The 17,826-nt window shown below is 36.4% G+C and overlaps 1 pseudogene; it reads right to left on the reverse strand.

Annotated features, from left to right (window-relative positions):
- Positions 1-4,675: 4,675 nt before the first annotated feature.
- On the reverse strand, positions 4,676-15,736 carry LOC149171293 (uncharacterized protein C24B11.05-like; annotated as a pseudogene).
- Between the last annotated feature and the right edge of the window lie 2,090 nt (positions 15,737-17,826).

Raw genomic sequence — 17,826 nt, forward strand, 5'->3', positions numbered from 1 at the left:
TATGCAGCTCATGAAGATTTTCTAGGCTTCCACAACTAACCTCACAAAGAGAACACCACCCCACCAGTCCTTGTGGCTACTTTTTTTGTGGCTTTACTACATCTTCTGAACCCTTTTCCTTCAACTTTTTTAACCTGGACTGGTGCTTCTTCCCAAACACATGTTGTTTGTGAAGAACTTCCTTTGCGCTACAGGTAACATCACAGAGTGAGCACCACCCAGGGATCTTTGGAGTCTTAGCATCCATATCGTTGATGCCTGGGATCTCCCTATGTGCCCTGTTTTTAGACTTTGGTTGCCATCCAGAATCTGAGTTCTTACCCAACCTGGACTTGAAAATTTGAAAAGCATACCCAATGTTAGTAATAAAAATAGTATGCTCTATAATTTCCAATATGAAGATCAACCTCTCTACATTTTCCCAGCCTCAGAAAGAGGTTGTTTTAATGCCTAGTGAATGTGGTATTGCCCTCAACAGTGATAAAGGCTCCCACAATATCAAACATTGCTCAATTTTCCCAGCCTCAGAAAGACAACAGAGAGGTTGTTTTAATGCCTAGTGAATGTGGTATTGCCCTCAACAGTGATAAAGGCTCCCACAATATCAAACATTGCTCAATTAGTAAACAAAAAGAATGGACAAATTACTGAAATAGTAAAAAACTTTTCTGGCACAATAGGAAAAGGTAGAAAAAGAATGGATACACTATTGAATCAGAAAATGAAGTTCAAAGTTGAGAGGCTAAGAAGTGAATGAAAAAGGATGGATACATTGCACAATCTGGAATGGAAATTTGAAAAAAAAAACAGATACCTCTTGTTGGCGTGACTGATGTTGATGTTGATAGATCTGATGTTGAATATTTTATCATATGTTTGTAGGGATTCTAGCAAGTTCTATGGGTTAGTTTTTCCAAGTACTGAAAAGTAATACGTTATTTTCTCAATGTCAATTTGAAATGGACCAGTAAATATTGGTGCCATGCTTTAGTGTTTTAGAGATCCTGATGTTGATAGATGTGATGTTGAATATTTTATCATATGTTTGTAGGGATTCTAGCAAGTTCTATGGGTTAGTTTTTCCAAGTACTCAAAAGTAATACATTATTTTCTCAATGTTAATTTGAAATGGACTAGTAAATATTGGTGCCATGCTTTAGTGTTTTAGAGATCATTTTCTATTTATGTCCCAGTGTTTAAACAACTACGAGATAGAGAAATTCGTCTTTTTCTGAAGAATTTTCAACTTCAAAAGAAGACAAAATGGCACAAGTATTTTTTGTTTTAGGAATTCTCCAACATTTGCACCTCTCTCTGCTGCAGTGGGATCATATTAGAATATCTAAAAACAAATATCTAAACATTTTAATACTCACAATAAATTCCAAAGAGTTAATAATATTAGTACCCTGGATGTGGGATCATATTAGAATATCTGAAAACAAATATCTAAACATTTTAATACTCACAATAAATTCCAAAGAGTTAATAATATTATACTCACAATAAATTCCAAATATCTAAACATTTTAATACTCACAATAAATTCCAAAGAGTTAATAATATTAGTACCCTGGATTTATAATAATGATAGGGTTTAATAATATAATATAATATAATTATTATTTGGTTGTGCTTTATAACCCTTTGGGTTTATAATATGAATAATATGTTGCATTTTCTAATCTTTTGTGAGCTTATAATATTATTATAAGTTTATAATATAGTATATATTAAGTTGTAGCTTACTGTGTATATCAACCACATTTAATAATGTGGTTTTGCTAGTTGTCAACACTAACAACTACTCATTTATAATTGTACAATAAAGGGTGGATCAATACATGGAACTCATTCTATTATTTTTACAATAATCTATAATTTATTATTTCTATTATTGACCATATTAAAATTATCGCTACATTAAAATTTTTGAATTTAAGAAATTATTTAATATGATTCAACATCTACCTTCAATTTCTTCAACTACATTGTAATTTGTTGTAATACATATTTATTTCCTTTTAATATATTGATACTTTATTAGAAATTTAATTTATTATAAAGAAATATTTTTTAATATATTCTAATAATTTCAATTTAAAATAATTTTCCTAGCATAATTTAATTACACTATAATTTTTTTTGGCTATCTCAATTTTTTCATGATGATAGCTACCATTAATTCTTACTATGAGTAATAATAGTAATGGTTTACTCTTATCAATACTTACAAATTTTAACTTATTTTAGTTAACTAACATAACTACATTAATAAATGTGTTTCATATAATGTTAGCTTATTTGAATGTATCATGACAAATATTATATTTATTAGAGGTTGTATTATAGTAATACTTTGTTCACCTAATTAATAAACAACATCATTTTAAATTCTCTAGTATTAAAAAAATGCAAACATAATTCTTAACTATATGAAACTTTTTATTTTTTATTTTTTTTCCATGAGAAAAAAACTAAACATTCTTACATTAATCGTAAAATGTCTTACATGATCTAGTCAAAGCATACAACGAAAGTATTGTTTTGAAAATCCAAAACATATAGCATGTTGAGTCGTTGTGGGTGAAAAGTATTGTTTTGAAAATCCAAAACATATAGCATGTTGAGTTGTTGTGGGCTAAAATCATGACAAGACTAAATATAGAATCTAGAAAGTAAAAACATGAAATTGGATATATAAATTACCCATAATAAAAGCTAAAATCATGACAAGACTAAATATAGAATCTAACATTATGCTAAACATATAAACTTTAATTATGAAAAAACTTGAATATCAAAACTACTGAATCTCACGACTCATGGGATGGTGAGAGTAGAACTCATTAAGTGGAGGCTTAAATATTCTGATTTGATCAAAGTGTGTATAATTTTGGTGAAGTAAAATTGACAAAATGAAACGAGAAGAGAAGGGATATGCATCGAAAAACTGCAACAAATTTAAGGTCCATAATTCGTATTTTGGAATACCATGAAACAAAAGAAATATTTAATAAAAAATAACTCTGTAAAATTGTATTCTGGAATATTCTGGGATGCCATAAAACATTGCTTAGTTGTGCACCTCTAAACTCATCCAAAAAAAATAACATCATTTTTAATGCAGGAACTCTCTAAAATCTATTACCAATGTTCATTCAAGTATAACATAATCTATTACCAATGTTCATTCAAGTATAACTTTAATGTCAAATTTCTTACTACGCTATTCAACTGACAAAATCTATTACCAATGTTCCTTCAAGGATAACAAGAAAGTGAAATTTCTTACTACATTATTCAAACGACAATATGGTAAAAATTGTCCTCTCGAATGCCATAGAAATATTTAATGATCAATAACCACACAAAATTTACCTAAAAAAAAGGTTTTGAGTTTCAATCTCTGTAAAATTGTATTTTGGAATATTTTGGGATGCCATAAAACTTTTGAAATTTTTAACAACCAACCAACATTGCTCAGTTGTGCACCTCTAAACTCATCCAAAAAAAATAACATCATTTTTAATGCAGGAACTCTCTAAAATCTATTACCAATGTTCATTCAAGTATAACATAATCTATTACCAATGTTCATTCAAGTATAACATAATCTATTACCAATGTTCATTCAAGTATAACATTAATGTCAAATTTCTTACTACGCTATTCAACTGACAAAATCTATTACCAATGTTCCTTCAAGGATAACAAGAAAGTGAAATTTCTTACTACATTATTCAAACGACAATATGGTAATCATTGTTACTTAATTTCAAATCTCAATACTCTGTACATCCCAATCATTTATGTTTGCTTTCCTGCTGCAGTTCTTATAGGCGGCTCATAGATATAGCAAACTTTAACATTACTCTCGGCATTACCGTAAACAAAAATCTTCCCAGAACACTAAATCCTTTCAAGGGTTTTAGCAAGAGAACCCAGTGCCCTCCACACGTTTTCATTGGAATCACATTCCATCACTCCTTGCTGCAAGAAGAAACAACCAGACATGCCAGTGGGCCTTTCCCTTCTCTTTATCTCCCATAGTCTCCAGTGTTGTCCATGCCCTTGTTTCTGGATCATAAACTTTTGCACTCCACTTGATTAGATCAGGGCTAATTGTCCCTGATGAAAGCACCAAAGCATTCATCTTGTCCTCGGTTCATGTCGGGAATTGTAATGGTCTACAAACAAATTGTAAACCACTGCGGGTCATGCAAGGGATTTTGATCTTCATCATCTCCGCCGGCAACGTAAATGTAAATGAGTCCATGCTCTGACACAGTGCCAAGAAGGTAAGCCACAACAAAAGCCGTTATACTGTATTAAGATTTTACCCTAACCAACTATAAGCCCCAACAAAAACCGTTACAATGTAAAACGATTTTACTCTAACCAATCAAAACTCCCATGGACGGTGGATAATATTTGAATCATGTAACACACAGATCAATGGTGAAAAACGGTAACCAATGAAAAACGGTAACCAACCAAAACTCACGTGGATGGTGAATAATACTTCAATCGTCTAACACAAAGATCAACGATGAAAAACGGTGGAGAGTGGCAATCAGGGGAGTCTTTTCCAAAGGGAAACGCCTTACGGTGTAATTAGATGAAGATTCAACCAATTATGTATTTTTACAAAAGCATTATATCCCATTTACAATTATATGGTCTTTACCAATACGGTATGGAGGCCTGAACGCTTTACTGCGGCTATATTCCTGGTGTTATAGACATTTTTGGGCACTACAACCCCAAGCATGAAATGTCCATAAACCAAGGGCTCCTAAGTCCCTAAAAGTGTTGTTCTTACCCCTAAAGGAACAAGGTCAACTGATTACAGCTTCTCCCAGAAGTTCTCCATGAAAAACTGCTCAGAACTGGTCAAAACAGGATCATTTTAGTTGCTCCATAGGCAAAGTACGTTGCATCTCACCTAAACACACTGTGTGGGTGCGTTGCATTTCAAAAATCCCTTCTATGGGGTGCGATGGGCGAGAAGTGACAAATGGCAGTGTCATTCAGCGAGGTGGAGAGGCATGGAAACTTCCAGAAACTTCTCCTGTGACACTTGCCTCTTTGAATTCGACCAATGATGAGTAAGAGATCATCAATCTCCAAGTGGAAGCAAGAACTATCAGAGGGAAGACACTAATCAAATCACAAGCTGACTCATCTCCCTTACAGATATCTATATATGGATCCCTCATCCCAGAGATCCAGAGGCTGGAATTTTACATATTGTAAGGAATTGCTGTTGGTTTCTTGAGACAACATCAGATTGTTGGGTGATCTAAGCTTTGTATGAGGTCAAGAGGGGCTTCCTTGCTGAGAGGATGATGCTGGGTCAGAACAACTAGTTGTAACTCCTCTTGGCTCTTTCTTGTTTATCAATAAAAGTTATTCAAGTTTTCCTCCATACTCTTGTGTCATTCATGTTTGTTGCATTTTTATGGTCAATTTACATCAGATCCTAGATTGTTTATGATTATACATCCATGTTCTTGTATAGTGCTATGCTACTGTGATCTTACAGGTACTTGGTGAAGCTGGGCATGTAAGGGAACAAGTAGCGAAAGACTATCAAGAGAGAGAGGAATCGAACTAGGAGATTAGCGCAAGACAGAGGTTGGTCTTCTTTGTTCTTCTCTCATCTATACTTCATAAAGGAAAAACGAAAGTAGCTTTACTTTGTTTGTTTCTAAGGTAGCTATCACACCTTAGTGGGATAAGCAGTTCTGTGTAGACACTTTTCCCTGTAACAAAATGGCGACTCCGCTGGGGACGAATTAGTTTGTTTGTTTATCTTCCTTGTTGTCTATTTTATAAACTTACAGACGGAGCCTGAAGTCGAGCCAGGTAGCTTTCGAACTGCATTTGCTATGCAAATGCAAAGTAGATAAATGCCGCTTCAGTCAATCTCCAGGATTTGTTTATAAATTAAACAACTGATTTACAAACTCTCTGATTTCCCTTTGTGATAGCTCTTAGATCCTCCTTAGATCTACCCCTGATTGTTGCATTACTGATTACCATTTGCTCGGCCAAAACCCATGAACTAAACTGCAAAGTCTCGTCTCTGGCCCAACGCAGGTACTGTTCTGTGAATCTGAAATTCAGCGCACTTCCCGAGTGTAGTAGGTGCACTGCATTTCAAATTCCCTGTGTTATAGGTGCGCTGATCAGACTAGGCATTGTTCAGTTTTGGTTTCTGCAGTTCATTCTTTCCAATTTTATTCATGAATTTTGCTGCCTGTGATCAGTATATCTCTGTTTGAGACCCCTTTTCTTTGCTGTTATTCCGCCTCCTTTGTACAAAAGAACTGTAAATGTTTTTGTGTGTTTGTTGGGTCATTTTCAGTTCTCCTTTTCAAAAGTAACGTAATCGTACTGTCGTCCTTTGATTTGAAAGTGTCGCAAGTGTTGTTTTTAAGCATAGGAAAGAGTTTGATTGCTGTAGATAGTTGATTATCCTGGTACTATTGTATTTGGTTTGAATTTGTAATTTTTATAGTGTCGAAAACAAGTATTCGTTTCCAAATCGTAAGGTGTTGTGATTGCCTCCATTTTTTATTTCGAAAAGAAACTTGTTGATAACTGTCGCTTGAAAAGCAATTCAGATTTGTGCATCAACTTTATTTTTATCATTTACATACTAAGAAAGTCAAAAACAAATACATGCATGTGCATTTGCATTTAGACTGTTTGATTGGTTTGATTTAGGAAAGTGCATTTAGAGTGTGCTCTTTGCTCTTTGTGAAAGAATATTGCCTCTCTTTCCTTAGTAGCTAGGATTTTCATTGCACAAAGAAGATAAAAGACTGTTTATCATCTTAGATTGCATTTTAGGAATTACACATCTACATCTCGTGGTGAACCTGAAAGGCAAACTTCATAAACAAGATCAACTATAAAATAAATTCAATGAATCTAACAACGCTTTGGAACCTAACGCACAACATTTAGAAGTCTAGGCTAGAGACGTATTCCGGCGTCGTAAAGCCTGGTAACTGTTGTTCTCACTGATGGTTGGGTGATTCCTCCACTTTGAGACGATAAGTGCCAGTACGGACTTGTGCTCCCACGTACCGTCGAGTATATTTTGGGAGACCCCAATAGGCTTAATCCTTTATCCATAGGAAGCCGTGTCTGCCGCCCTATCGATTACAATGCACTGAACACAACATTCGGGAAGATTGACTGCCATACCGTAAAAAGTATTCTGTAGTTTTGCGATTGGTTTGGTAATCCCTCTACCTAGATTTCCAGAGCAGTCCCTTTCGTTCCTTTTCAGACTCCTTAACAGAAAAGGTCCATCTGAGCACTTGTCACTTCAGGCTCATTAAAAATCGAAGGCGACTAGAGTCATCTTTTGTTTTTTCTCAACTCTTAAAAATTGAAAAAAAAAGTTGTGTCAAAGCGTCTAAAATTTATTTTAAACGGAATAATCATCACCTTTCCCTACATTGATCTTAGGTTGAGGAAATGGAACCCACCAACCAAGGAATTCCCCTTGGAGGAAATCCTAGTCCCTTCTCCTCTTGGGGAGATGTTGGTGCGCCCCATATGGCCACATTGTCGCTTCCAGGAGTGACGATCAGCTTGCCTGTATGGCTCTTCTCAACCTCTGTCGTTCAGAATGCCGCAATTCCTGAACAATCGAGTCAGCAACTAGACGAATCCAGAGTTACCCACCAACCTTTTGCTTCCTCCAATTCTTCCTCTCCTCCTTCTTCTTCGCTTGATGGGGCTGGTAAAGCCAAAAATCAAGTACCTGAGAAGAAGAAGGAAAAGAAGAAGAAAGAGAAGAAGAAGAAGGAGCCAAAAGTGAAAGGGGGCAACCAAGCATCGTTTAGCGAAAATCCACACACTGCACCGACCAGGCCTAAATCGCCATGTGTCATTTGCAAAGGAGACCACTATCATCGAGATTGTCCCTGCATCCCTCGGATCTTAAAGGACTGGTGTCCTCGTTTGCACAACCCGGTGTTGTCAACCTCTGATGATCATGTTGAAAACACACCGTCGACTAGTGAAAGTGAAGCCCCAAGACAAAAAGGAAAATACAGATTTCCTTGTAAGCTATGCGAAGGCGACCATGCCGTACACCGTTGTCCCTTCTTAGACAAGGCTAAAAGAGTTTTGGACGATCGTCCGGTTTCACCGTTAGGACTTCCTCTTGGATATTAAAAACTCTTGCCGAGTCCGTCACTAGTTGAAAAGCCGGCTAACCCGCCCAGGTGGTTGGCCAAAGCATCTATCATTGAAGACAAACCATTTGAACCCATACTAGACGAAAGTCAAAAGGTCGAGGCGGCAGTTGACCCGGTCTTGCCTTCAGAGGTTCCATCTTCAGATGATACAGTCGCAGAAGAGAATAAGGATGACACCGTCCAAATTCTTTTCGTAAGCACAGACTCCGATGAACATGGGGGCAATTTACCCATTCCTTTACTGCAGGAAGGAAGTTCATCAAATTCATACCCGACCGTCTATTCGGTCCCACCACCAAGCAACCTAGTTGCCTCCTTCGACTGGAATCAACTAGGCAGACCCCGTTTACTAGCTAGTGTACCATTCCGAATTATTGCTCAAGTATATAGAATGGTTATGGCTGGTACCATCATAGATGAAGGGGCTTCTGTGAGTATCCTTTCCTCAACTGCTTGGAAAGCGCTTGGTTCGCCATCGCTTTTGCCTGAGATGCGAAATCTAACGGGCTTTGACAAAGGAACCAGTCGACTGTTAGGGATCCTTCCCAATGTGCCCATAACATTGAGAGGGAAAACCGTTCACATGAACGTAATGGTAGTTCAAGGACCCCTGGATTATAATCTACTCCTTGGACGAGACTATATTTATTGTATGGGAGCCATTGTCTCATCACTCTTTAGAGTAATGTGTTTTCCGCACGAAGGAAGAGTGGTCAAGCTCGTAGACCAGCTTTCATTTCCTGGATCATGCATAGCAAATAGTCATATACCATCCCTGAATGGTCTTTTCACACAAGGAATGTCTCATTAATCCCAAGTCCGTCCACCTGATGAGCGCGAGTGATTCGGGGGACATGACTGAAACCCAGGGGGCATGCACCCTGGTCTACTTCGGCAGGAAAACTTCGGGTATAGGGTAGGTTTCCGCGAGAGATATATGACTAGACTATACCCCCATCCGTGATTGGAAGAGGGGGTTAGACTGGAACAAGATTCTCTCGTCAAAGTTATGTGAGTGGATTGTCTCACCTTTGTCTATTTCGGTAGACATCACCGAAGAAATGTTTTGTTTGCGCTGTGAATAGAACAATCTTTGGTAACCTGAAAGAGGAGTACCTTTCCTGATAAAACAAATGTTTTGTCGGTAGAACAAAAGGTGGCCTTGAAACTTTATTTTATACCTGGGGGCATGCAAACCTTTTGGCATGCAAGCAAAGAGCGACTATTTATTTTTTAAATTTGTAGGTCCTCTAACCCTTTAAACTCGTAGGATTGGTCGTTTCCTAACTTGCATAAAGAAAGGATGTGGGGAAAAACTCTAAAAATTTCTGTTTTTAAATGGGACATTCTTATTATACGACTAGATTTATCGAGCAGTTTTAGCACATAGTTCAAGCTCGTTAAAAAATAAACATAAGCCATGAGCAAATGTTCCCCCCCGCGTTTAAGATCATTAAAAAATGAACTATTTCCCGGTAAATAACCATCGTGAATGTAGTACTTCAGCCTTTAAAAGCCTTGGTCATGTTCTCATCATCACCTCCACTCTGTATTGGCCGATCATTCACCTCCATTTGATTGTTTACCCCTTTTTGAGGAACAGCTGCGAAGAGTGATCTCACTAGCCATCCTTGTAACACTGTCATGATTGGAACATTCCAAATCTTACATGGAATCAGCTGCTACCCAATTTTATCACTCGTTCCTCAAAAGACGAGTCTCCTTTAAGCTCTTTTCAAATGACTCGTAAAATATGAAAAGATTGCCAAGCCATTGGCCTCTCCACCTCGCTAAAGGGACCGGAAGTGCTATCCCTCTTCTAAATTTTAATCTTTTTGGACCTGAGGGATTATTACACAAAAAGATCGAGCGCTTGTTTTGTTCGGCTCGTTAAAAGTATCAAAAATTCATCCCTTCTGTATTGTTTTATACTTTTTCAGACTTAAGGGATTAGATGACGAAAAAGGAATTTTGGAGTTTCCTTTACGTTCCTTTTCAGACTCTCTAAAACTGAAAAGGACCGAGTTATCTTTGTCGTTAAACTCGTTAAAACTTAATAGCGACAAACTTGTCCGTAGCAGACAAGAACGAGTTTCACTATCGCTAGGCTCGTTAAAACATAGCGATGGGTTTGCCCGAAGGGAAAATTATAGAACAAGCATATGTTATCCTCCTCAAGCTTGACAAAAATAAAGAGGTACTGGTCAGCAATGACTGGGGAAAATTGGGAAGAAAACTTGAAGAAACTTTTTTGGTAGCAAGTCGCTCTTGAACATGAAACTTTCACTCTACATCCAAGTCGGGTTGGGTTGTTTCATTCACCGGTCACATCGCCATGGTCCCATCACACCATCCACATTTGGGGTAATGCTACCAATCCATCATGTCAGTGTCGCCGATATGTTCAAGAGAAGTCATTCAGAGAATTCACCTGTGTCTCACCCGCTACAATACATTCATACTCCATTCTTTCATGACCGCCACCCTAAACCGTATGTCATCAGATCGTTTTCACCTCCATGAAAATCATTTGCTCCGTTCCATGTCATTGATGTGGGATTCATTAAGGCCCTCCTGTGATGGATCACTTCTTGTCGACATCAGCTCATTATCCAAGAAGTCGATCTAGGAACACCCCGTTCAGTAGTTTGAAGCTTGCATGCCTCAATGGCAAGTTTCTCACTTCCGGCGACAGGTTTACATCAATGGCCTTCGACTGAAAGATTTTGCGTGGTGTTCGACGCCAAGTCCTTTATTCACACCACGCGAATTGTACTGTAGTACCTTGAGGGTCATTATCATTATCAGTGATTCCTCTCGCGCCTGTTAACAGCTTACATCATTGGCTGGTAATCAGGCGATGTCTTTCCATGTTCGACTCCAAAACATCTCTCACATGGATAGACTTGTACTTCGAGTGAAGATCGGACGAGATTGAAGACCTCGGATCTAGTTTCATCCATCCGAGCTGCGATATATATTCAGGGAAATAAAGACATCAAATGTACATAGATAATCATCCAATCAAAGGGATGATGGCTCTACCAGAATCATCAGTCTACACTCAGACGATTGTCTATCCTATGTACATGAAAATGAATTTATAAAGCTGAGCATGGGAATGCCCACCTCAGCTAGATCATGAAAATATCATGAAGATAATGTATTGTATTGTATCTTATTACAGGTCTCCTCCCAGCTTGAAAGAACTTCGGATCCTCATAATAAAGCATTTCACCCGACATCAAAAGATTAACGACCTCATGCTTTAGGGGGCAATTGTTATAGACATTTTTGGGCACTACAACCCCAAGCATGAAATGTCCATAAACCAAGGGCTCCTAAGTCCCTAAAAGTGTTGTTCTTACCCCTAAAGGAACAAGGTCAACTGATTACAGCTTCTCCCAGAAGTTCTCCATGAAAAATTGCTCAGAACTGGTCAAAACAGGATCATTTCAGCTGCTCCATAGGCAAAGTGCGTTGCATCTCACCTAAACACACTGTGTGGGTGCGTTGCATTTCAAAAATCCCTTCTATGGGGTGCGATGGGCGAGAAGTGACAAATGGCAGTGTCATTCCGCGAGGTGGAGAGGCATGGAAACTTCCAGAAACTTCTCCTGTGACACTTGCCTCTTTGAATTCGACCAATGATGAGTAAGAGATCATCAATCTCCAAGTGGAAGCAAGAACTATCAGAGGGAAGACACTAATCAAATCACAAGCTGACTCATCTCCCTTACAGATATCTATATATGGATCCCTCATCCCAGAGATCCAGAGGCTGGAATTTTGCATATTGTAAGGAATTGTTGTTGGTTTCTTGAGACAACATCAGATTGTTGGGTGATCTAAGCTTTGTATGAGGTGAAGAGGGGCTTCCTTGCTGAGAGGATGATGCTGGGTCAGAACAACTAGTTGTAACTCCTCTTGGCTCTTTCTTGTTTATCAATAAAAGCTATTCAAGTTTTCCTCCATACTCTTGTGTCATTCATGTTTGTTGCATTTGTATGGTCAATTTACATCTGATCCTAGATTGTTTATGATTATAGATCCATGTTCTTGTATAGTGCTATGCTACTGTGATCTTATAGGTACTTGGTGAAGCTGGGCGTGCAAGGGAACAAGTAGCAAAAGACTATCAAGAGAGAGAGGAATCGAACTAGGAGATTAGCGCAAGACAGAGGTTGGTCTTCTTTGTTCTTCTCTCATCTATAATTCATAAAGGAAAAATGAAAGTAGCTTTAATTTGTTTGTTTCTAAGGTAGCTATCACACCTTAGTGGGATAAGCAGTTATGTGTAGAAACTTTTCCCTGTAACACCTGGGACTGTCATCAAAGAAAATCTGCACGGAAACAAAATAGATTAAATAGAAACTCTTACAATAGATGTTGTTGAAATGATATGCATAAGGTAAATAAAAATTGATGATGTCGAATTGCAGGTTGCCAGATTGGTTTGAGTCTAGATTACAATTGCGTACAACAGTCCCTTTGTAGCTCCTCTCCACTGAAAAGGGGTTGTTCGGGAACAGATGTATAATTGATCAGTATGTGGGATGTGATCAGACTAACAAACATCTCTTTCTTATTTAAACATCTCTGTCACACACCTTCAGATTTATGTTTTGGGACTCAATACAATATTCTCTTTGTAGATCCTCCTCGTTGAAAAAGGACTGTTTTCAGAGACAAGTTGATAATTGTGCAGTATGTGGGACATGATCAGAGCAACATGCATCTTTTTCTTGTGAAAATACCACTGCAACATAACTTCTCAAAAGACAACTAGGTCATTCACCCTGGGGGATTTTAGCCAGAATGGTCATTTTTAGAAAACGTATCGCTATAGGATACCCCTGTACCCTCACACTGGGGCCAAAGCAGAGGTGTTAGCTATCCTTCTTTGTTTACTAAGGGGGATTTGGTATAAACTTTTTACGGTACCTGGATGAGTCAATCTTTTCATGAAAAAATGGATAGCTGAAGGAAAATGGCCATCAAAATCTTTGTTACCATACCGTTTTTTGTGGATCAGCGTTTGCAAGGCGAAGAGCCTGCTCCATGGCATCTTTTGAGGGCTTGCAAATTATGGATGTCTTCGGGATTGTAGAGTTATTAGCGGGCATATTCCATTCATTATTGCTTTCAGTAATATTTGAAAGAGGATTAAGTGTCTCAAAGCATATTATGCCTTCAAAGCAATCTTCCAATCCCAGCCTGTTAAGGACCTTTGCAGCATGAACTTTGTCACTGTTTGTAAATATCTGTTTTTGCAGAACAGAGTTACAAGCGGTTAACGAGCACGCTAATAAGTTTCCAAACAAAACCTAGGACTTCATTTAATATCATCGTAAAAATAATTTGAAGGGATCCATATGATCTTACAATTTTCCTCTGAGGCATGCTTAATAACAAGTTCTTCAGCATAGGATCTGGTTTAAGATCTTCATATGGCAATCTTCCGTGAACAAAATTGTATAAGAAATGTTTGTTTCCAGTGAGTGAAACAGGATAGCGTGTAAGGCCAAAAGCAATCAATGGTATTCCAAACAGTCTAAACAATGAAAGTCAAATCACTGGCATTTTCTCTGATTTTGTCGAAAGTTGAAACGTTAGATAGCTGTAAATTTACCAACCAGAAGATGATACAAGATTTCTTAGATACCTGTGGTAATCGTCATAGTCAAATTCATAGCCCACTGCCTGCATAGAACAAAGAATACTGTCAAAATATGCAAGGAATTCATGAACATGAAAGTTGAGAAAAAGGTTCTCAATCCAATTACAATTCCTAGCCATAACGTTGATCATAATTCCATATTTTAGAAATTGGTATTGGTAGTAGTTATAAAACAAAGACATCTAGAACACCTTATATTTGCATTCATATATTATCATTAGTGGAGAAAGAAGAGAGTTCCTTGAGGCTTAAAGACCACAGATGAGAAACAGGGTTTCAGTCTCATGAATTTGCAAAAGGTATCTTGGCAGAGTAGTGGCCAGTAAAATCATAGAAAACCATGGAGTAATTATGGATAGTATGTCTCAGATGTTCTGCAGTCATTCTAGGAAGCAGGTTCTGATTGAAAGCAGCTCATAACCCCACTCTTAAGCTACTTGCTAACCGATGACACATAAGGGACCCCACTCTTAAGCTACTTGCTAACCAATGACACATAAGGGGGTTGCTGAATTCCTCAGTAATCAGCTACAGAAGACTCCCAATGCTAAAAATCAGTCATTTTAACCTTAAAAGTTGAAATACCATGTTGAATTACATGAAACAATAGGGATTGAATGCTTACCCTGAGTCCGGCCATGGTTGTCCCATAAGTTTTATACAACTCTCTTGCTCAAGTCAGGGACTCTGCTCTTTTCAACTCCCAGTTTTTGATTCACATAATCTGTCACACAACAACCGGATCACACACACAATTCAAACCTCAAAAGTTACCTCAATGGCTTAAGAGAAGTCTTAATTTCATCTACAACCCCAGTAGGGGTGGGGTGATCCAACTCTGTGTGTGCAACATTGCGTTAGTTACAAACAATATATTGGGCGTGTTGAATATGAACAGTAAGCCCATAGTCCATCTGGGTCTAATCACCTTCAAGTTTCAAAGTTGGAGATGCATATAACAAGCTCACGTAAATTCCAAGAAATTATTCGGTGGCAATCTAAATATGCAACTCCAAGCTTTCCGAGTTGCATCAGACTCTGGTTTAGATTAAAATCTAAAGATTAACATTTCCTTCAAAAGAACACTGAAATTACACAATTTTTTAGGGGCAGATTAGCTACAAGATTACCTCTGATGTTGTTGGTGCATGCTGCAGCTAGTTCAGAGCTTAAGGGATATAATGTGTCATCCAGATCTAGAACAGCGAATTGGGATCAGAAACAAATACATACAACTTTAGCTTAATACCATTGAAAAGGGAAAAAATTAAAAGCCAAAGAAAGAAGTGTGATGCTCACCAAACAGAAGGCAGTCAAATCGAGGGCCCTGCTCTGTCACGAGTCGATTCTTAGCCAGCACCATTATGGATGACTCTGCAATACATATACCAAAAAATTATCATCCCGATACACTGAAGTATATGCACATCAAAGGCATCAAAACAAGATAATTATGTTCCAATTATAAAACTCCGACAATTTCAAAAGAATCAAAGAAGATTGGCTCTAAAGAATACCAGATATGTTGAATATGGGGAGAAGAGCAAATGCAATAGGAAAGGAGGCAATGTATGTTGAAAGAAAAAAACAGGGACTCGCAGAATAAAATGTAATACAGAGGGGCATAAACAAGCTAACGATGTTAATGAAATGAAGGGGGGAATTGAAGGAGAACATTGGGTGGCTTAAATAGATCTCCGAATGGCTCAGATGAATTGCTGCGAATCTTACGTATTTTGGTCATAGACTCGTGATCGACTCCGGTCCCCATCTTTTCACATTCATTTGTTGTCACTTTATTGGCGTGCAATTTGTCAAGGATTCCTCCCATTTTCAGGAAACTCAAATTTAAAAATAAACAAGAAGGTAAGCCACAACAAAAGTCGTTATACTGTATAACCAATGAAAAACGGTAACCAACCAAAACTCACGTGGACGGTGAATAATACTTCAATCGTCTAACACAAAGATCAATGGTGAAAAACGGTGGAGAGTAGCAATCAGGGGAGTCTTTTCCAAAGGGAAACGCCTTACCACGTAAATATATGTTGTTGTATCTAATTTTATATATAGTATATAATATGTATGCTTAAATTAGTATAAATTAATATAGTGTTTGTAAACTTATACCAACTTTATTTGTATTCAAACTATTATAATATAAACAACATTTGCTCATATATATATATATATATTTATTTATTTTTTTCCCACTAATTTCTCCTTAAAACTAGCTCATTTAAATTTAACCAAGCTACCACCCTTATTCATGATCACACACAATGAGCACTCACATTTTGGAACTCTAAGTTTCTTTTGTGAAGTGGTAATGAAAAGAGAGAATGGTTAAGCAATTCATTTACCATTTGAAAAAAGGAATATTTGATGGGGCTTTCTCAACCATGTATTTAAATATTGTTGAAGATGATGATCTTGCTTTTTGAAGTAAGCAACAAAGATTCCTATTTATTTTAAGTTATTGCTAGAATTTCTATGCTATCTACCATCACAATTTTTAAATATTTTCATTTTGAACTAAGTTTGGATAATTTTTTTATAATTTATCTTTACTAAGTATTTATTTCATAATAAGTTGGTTTCTTACTTGAGTGCATCTTCATTCTCAAAAAAATATTGTTTTCCCTCAGATAAAATGTAGTTTAAATTGATTTCATTTATATAGATTCAATTTAAAGTTCATTTAGAGCAATATTTCTGCTTCAATAAACTTGTAAAACTTTTAGTTGTAGTTGCATCCCTATATTTACTAAGAGAATATATCTCTTGTCATTGATCTTCATGGTTATATATATATGTGTGTGTGTGTGTGTGTGTGTGTGTTTTTGGAAGAAAAAGTAATAAAAAGTAAAACAAGTCACTTACTTCCCAATAAAATGAAGAATGAAGATGTGTAATTCATTCAATTCTTAATATAAAATTGGTATGAGGCATTTAAAAAATGTTAATAATAATAACAATATTCAATGTGTGTTATAAATAAAATATTGCACTAAGGTTAAGTAATATTGACATATATTTAAAACTATATTAATAATAGACAAATATTTTAATATGAACAATATGCTTCATATATCAAGTAAAATATTTCAATATCCTTTATGTATATGTTATAAAAGAAATTAAAAATATATAAAAAAATTATGATTAAAACATTGTAAAATATTTCAAGTAGTCTTACTATTTTACATTTTGATGATTTTTCAAGTATATTTAAAGGTCAATTTAGTCTAAAATCTAGCAAAGGCATGTTGAAATGACAAATCTATATTGTAGAGTATACATAATTCAAATATCTAAAAAAACTTTCAAAATATTATATCCATTTATACATTCAAAAATATAATTTAACTAATTAAAAAAAACATAATCCAGCTAATGAAAAAATAAATATTACCTATGTATATGCATATAAATTACTAAAAAAATAATATCTTAAAATGTAATTTTTTCCCAAAAAATTATAAATTAAAAAATTTAATCTCTCACCATATAATAAATCAGTAATTAAAATTGATTTATACTTGATATATATATATATAGTGTATTCCCCCTAAAATTTTGATTCCCATAACTCTAGAAAACAAGCTCATTTTCATTAATGTCCACCATTTTGGATTTAGGCATCGAAGGGTTCCCCAATTTAGTAGTGGAATGCCAAAGGAATCTGAAGACATCTAATGCACACGGATGCACAGGGATTGCGTGGTTCGGTATTCTTATCAGAGGAATCTAAAGCATAATTCTTTCTAGATACTTCTAGTGGCGCGTTAAAAGCACCTTCGATTCCGACAAGACAATATCAATGATTTTTTTTAATTAATTACAGAAGCTCAGTAGATTTAATACTTGAGAGTATGAGTTTTGTTTTAAGAAGGTATTAGATTAAAAGTAAAATAGAGG

The sequence above is a fragment of the Pinus tabuliformis genome, chromosome 4_2 (genome assembly GCF_031772625.1).
Source record: "Pinus tabuliformis cultivar Carrire ecotype Pingquan chromosome 4_2, CPIR1, whole genome shotgun sequence".
Taxonomy (NCBI): domain Eukaryota; kingdom Viridiplantae; phylum Streptophyta; class Pinopsida; order Pinales; family Pinaceae; genus Pinus; species Pinus tabuliformis.